Genomic DNA, 6,174 nt, shown 5'->3' on the forward strand with positions numbered 1-6,174 from the left:
CCACTGCAGCTCAACAAGGCCTACTGCCTCTAGACTCTACCTCTGTGGGCAGGGCATAGCTGAACAAAAGGCAGCAGGCAATTTCTGCAAACTTAAACATCCCTGTCTGACAGCTCTGAAGAGAGCAGAGGTTCTCCCAGCACAGCGTTTGAGCTCTGAGAACAGACAGACTGCCTCCTCAAGTGGGTCCCTGACCCCCATGTAGCCTAACTGGGAGACACCTCCCAGTAGGGGCTGACAGACACCTCATATAGGTGGCTGCCCCTCTAGGATGAAGCTTCCAGAGAAAAGATCAGGCAGCAATATTTGCTGTTCTGTAGCCTCTGCTGGTGATACCCAGGCAAACAGCGTCTGGAGTGGACCTCCAGCAAACTCCAACAGACCTGCAGCTGAGGGACCTGACTGTTAGAAGGAAAACTAACAAACAGAAAGGAATAGCATCAACATCAACAGAAAGTCATCTACACTGAAACCCCATCTGTAGGTCACCAACATCAAAGACCAAAGGTAGATAAAACCACAAAGATCAGGAGAAACCAGATCACAAAAGCTGAAAATTCTAAAAATCAGAGCACCTCTTCTCCTCCAAAGAATTGCAGTTCCTTGCCAGCAATGGAACAAAACTGGATGGAGAATGACTTTGACGAGTTGACAGAAGTAGGCTTCAGAAGGTCGGTAATAACAAACTTCTCTGAGCTAAAGGAGGATGTTCAAACCCATCACAAGGAAGTTAAAAACTTTGAAAAAAGATTAGACAAATGGCTAACTAGAATAAACAGCATAGAGAAGAACTTAAATGACCTGGTGGAGCTGAAAACTATGGCACGAGAACTTCGTGATGCATGCACAAGCTTCAATAGCCAATTCAATCAAGTGGAAGAAAGGGTATCAGTGATTGAAGATCAAATTAATGAAATAAAGTGAGAAGACAAAGTTAGAGAAAAAAGAGTAAAAAGAAATGAACAAAGCCTCCAAGAAATATGGGACTATGTGAAAAGACCAAATCTACATTTGATTGGTGAAACTGAAAGTGATGGGAAAAATGGAACCAAGTTGGAAAACACTCTTCAGGATATTATCCAGGAGAACTTCCCCAATATAGCAAGGCAGGCCAACATTCAAATTCAGGAAATACAGAGAACACCACAAAGATATGCTTCAAGAGGAACAAACCCAAGACACATAATTGTCAGGTTCACCAAGGCTGAAATGAAGGAAAAAGTGTTAAGGGCAGCCAGAGAGAAAGGTCGAGTTACCCACAAAGGGAAGCCCATCAGACTAACAGTGGGTCTCTCGGCAGAAACCCTACAAGCCAGAAGAGAGTGGGGGTCAATGTTCAACTTTCCTAAAGAAAAGAATTTTCAACCCAGAATTTCATATCCAGCCGAACTATGTTTCATAAGTGAAGGAGAAATAAAATCCTTTACAGACAAGCAAATGCTGAGAGATTTTGTCACCACCAGGCCTGCCTTACAACAGCTCCTGAAGGAAGCACTAAACATGGAAAGAAACAACCGGTACCAGCCACTGCAAAAACAGGCCAAATTGTAAAGACCATTGATGCTATGAAGAAATTGCATCAATTAACGGGCAAAATAACCAGTGAATATCAAAATGACAGGATCAAATTCACACATAACAATATTAACCTTAAATGTAAATGGGCTAAATGTCCAATTAAAAGACACAGATTGGCAAATTGGATAAAGAGTCAAGACCCATCAGTGTGCTGTATTCAGGAGACCAATCTCATGTGCAAAGACGCATATAGGCTCAAAATAAAGGGATGGAGGAAGATCTGCCAAGCAAATGGAAAGCAAAAAAAAAGCAGGGGCTGCAATCCTAGTCTCTGATAAAACAGACTTTAAACCAAAAAAGATCAAAAGAGACAAAGAAGGTCATTACATAATGGTAAAGGGATCAATTCAACAAGAAAAGCTAACTATCTTAAATATATATGCACCCGATACAGGAGCACCCAGATTCATAAAACAAGTCCTTAGAAAACTACAAAGAGACTTAGACTCCCACATGATAATAATGGGAGGCTTTAACACCCCACTGTCAATATCAGACAAATCAATGAGACAGAAGGCTAACAAGGATATCCAGGACCTGAACTCAACTCTGCAACAAGCAGACCTAATAGACATCTACAGAACTCTCCACCCCAAATCAATAGAATATACATTCTTCTCAGCACCACTTCACACTTATTCTAAAATTGACCACATAATTGGAAGTAAAGCACTCCTCAGCAAATGTAAAAGAACAGAAATCACAACAAACTGTCTCTCAGACCACAGTGAAATCAAATTAGAACTCAGGATTAAGAAACTCACTCAAAACCACACAACTACATAGGAAACTGAACAACTTGCTCCTGAATGACTACTGGGTAAATAATGAAATGAAGGCAGAAATAAAGATGTTCTTTGAAACCAATAAGAACAAAGACACAATGTACCAGAATCTCTGGGACACATTTAAAGCAGTGTATAGAGGGAAATTTATAGCACTAAATGCCCACAAGAGAAAGCAGGGAAGATCTAAAATTGACACCCTAACATCACAATTAAAAGAAATGGAGAAGCAAGGGCAAACACATTCAAAAGCTAGCAGAAGGCAAGTAATAACTAAGATCAGAGCAGAACTGAAAGAGATAGAGACACAAATAACCCTTCAAAAAATCAGTGAATCTAGGAGCTGGTTTTTTGAAAAGATCAACAAAATTGATAGGCCACTGGCAAGACTAATAAAGAATAAAAGAGAGATGAATCAAATAGATGCAATAAAAAATGATAAAGAGGATATCTATCTTTTTTTTAGGATGAGTTCATGTCCTTTGCAGGAACATAGATGAGGCTAGAAACCATCATTCTCAGCAAACTATCACAAGGACAGAAAACCAAACACTGCATGTTCTCACTCATAGGTGGGAACTGAACAATGAGAACACTTGGACACAGGGTGGGGAACATCATACACCGGGGCCTGTCGTGGGGTCGGGTCAGGGATAGCATTAGGAGAAATACCTAATGTAAATGATGAGTTGATGGGTGCAGCAAACCAACATGGCACATGTATACCTATGTATCAAAACTGCACATTGTGCACACATACCCTAGAACTTAAAATATATAAAAACAAAGATTGTATTTCTATACACTTGTAATGAGAAAATCAAAAATAAAATTATGAAATTAATCCTATTACAATAGCATCAAAAAGAATAAAACACTTAGGAATAAACTTAAAAGAAGAATAAAACTTGGAAAACTACAAAACACTGTTGCAAGAAATTAAAGGGAAATCTTAATAAATTTTAAAAATCTCATTTTCTTAGATTGGAAGCCTTGATATTGCTAAGATGACAATACTTTCTAAATTGATCTACAGATTCAGTGTAATCCCTATCAGAATCCTAGCTGACTGCTTTGTAGAAATTGATAAGCTGATTCTAAAATTCATATGGAATTGCAAGGAATCTAGAAAAGCCAAAATAATCTTGAAAAAGAAGAACAAAGTAGGAGGACCCACACTTCCAATTTTGGGAGTTACTCTGAAGTAACAGTAACCAAGACATTGTGATATTGGCATAAAGATAGACATATAGCTCAATGGAACAGAATTGGGAGTCCAGAAATAAACACATGTATTTATGGTCATCTGATTTTCAAGAACGGTGCAAGACCATTCAATGGGGAAAAGATAGTCTTTTCAATGAAGGCACTGGAACAACTGGATAGTCACAGGGAAAATAATTAATTTGGACATTTATTGCATAACATATACAAATAATTAACTCGAAATGGATCAATATCAAAATGTCAAAACTAAAACTATATGATTATTGGAATAAAACACAGAGATAAATCTTCATGACCATGGATTTGGCAATGGAATCTTAGATTTGACACCAAACATATGAGCAAAGGAAAAAAAAAACAGATTGGATTTTATCAAAATTGAAAACTTTTGTGCATCTAAAGACACTATCAAGAGAGTAAAAAGACAGCTTATGGAATGGAAGAAAATATTTACAGATCATATATGTGATAAGGGACTTGTATCCAGAATACACAGAACTCTTACAACTTAACAATAAAAGGACAAATAATCCAATTTAAAAATGAGTAAAAATCATGAATAGAAATTTCTCCAAAGAAGATATACAAATGGCTAATAAGCACATGAAACAATGCTCAACATCCATAAAAACCACAAGGAGATACCACTTCACGCTAACATTGCTAATTTAATTTTAAAAAAAGAAAATAACTTGTTGGTGAGGATGTGGAGAATTCAAGACCCTCATACACTGCTGGAGGAAATGTAAAATGTTGCAACCGCTTGGAAAACAGTCTGAAAGTTCCTCAAATGATTGAGCATAGAGTTGCCATATGACCCAACAATTCCACTCCAAGGTATGGATGCAAGAGAAATGAAAACATTTCTACACAAAAACTTGTACATGAAGGTTTGTAGCAGCATTATTCATAATAGCCAAAAGGTGGAAACACCTTGAATGTTCATAACTGATGAATGAAGTAAATGTGATATATCCATACAATGGAATATTATGCAGTCATAAAAAGGAATAAAATACTGTTATATGCCACAAGATGGATGAACTTTGAAACCATTATGCTAAGTGAAAGAAACCAGTTGCAAAAGGACCACATACTATATGATTCCATTTATATAAAATGTCCAGACAGGCAACTATTTAGAGACAGAAAGTAGATTAATGCTTGCTTAGGCATAGGGGAACAGGGAGTTGATAACTAAAGTGTACTTTTCAGGTGATGAAAATGTTCAGATATTGTTGTTGGTGATGGTTTCATACATCTTTGAGTATACTTTAATATTGAATTTTTTTGAATAAAACCATTGAATTGTACACTTTAAATGAATGAATCATATGTGGATGATATCTCAATAAAACCACTTAAGAAAAAGAAGAAGGTCCCCAGGTCCAGCCCACACTTAAGGGGATGAGATTATGTGTAGGCATGAGTATCAGGAGGAGATCACTGGGGACCATCTTAGAATTCTGCCTATCACATGCATGAAAAAGAAGAGGTAGATGTGAATCTTCCTTTCATGGGTGCAGAAGAGCAAAAGGATTATCATGCAAGGCACTGATATTTTGGTATGTTGTGTCTTTATACACCGATAAAATATGGCCCAGCGATATCCTGGGCCCTGATCAATCAAAGGCCCTGATAAGAATGAGCAACTTTTCCTTCAATGGAGGGGTTAGCTAAGAAGTGGTAAATAATTGAGTGGGATATGGTGAGGGCCAGAGTTCTGAGTAGTATTGGACCATCCTTAATCATCTCCTTTGAATTTTTATACATGATAAGGTAGGCATTATCATCCTCGTATAATATACAGAAATTAAATATACCAACGTCACAAAGCTTAGAAGTGGAAGCATCGACATTCAAATATAAGTCTTTCTGATTTCAAAGAACATTTTAGTTCTTATACATCAGTGCTAAGCAACCCTCTTTTTTTCTTGGTTTGAGAGCTAATTTAGGAAAGATTAACATGGTTACTATATTTTTTCACCAAGCAAACTAAAAATGACTTTATTGAATCTCAATGGGGAGGGGGGAAATGTGTATTCATACAATTTATATTACCTACTTTACTGAATAGAAGAATGCCAATAAGAAAATTGGCTCTGTTTTTAGCTACTAAAATAGTAATATCTGTGTGCATTTAAGAAGGATAACAGACAACAGTATTTTAATCTTTTATACTTGCATTTGGACTGTACTCCAGAGATCACTAAATGTGTTTATATGTATTACCTTGTTTATTTCTCAGAACATACCTTACAAGATGGTTATCATTACCAGCCAATTTTGAGGAGGAAAAACTGAAATCTGAGAGGTAAAATAATTTGCCCAAGGTTACTCAAATTTAACCACAGCTGAGATAAAGTTGGTTCATTTGATTCAATTCAATATTTACCAAATGTATTAGTCAGGATGCCTATGGCTGCAAGTAAAAGAATACATTAACATTTACTTAAGCAATAGATACATATAATCACCTTGCATTTTTTTTTATTATTATACTTTAAGTTTTAGGGTACATGTGCACAACATGCATGTTTGTTACATATATACATGTGCCATGTTTTTGTGCTGCACCCATTAA

The sequence above is a fragment of the Nomascus leucogenys genome, chromosome 4, assembly GCF_006542625.1.
Source record: "Nomascus leucogenys isolate Asia chromosome 4, Asia_NLE_v1, whole genome shotgun sequence".
NCBI lineage: Eukaryota > Metazoa > Chordata > Mammalia > Primates > Hylobatidae > Nomascus > Nomascus leucogenys.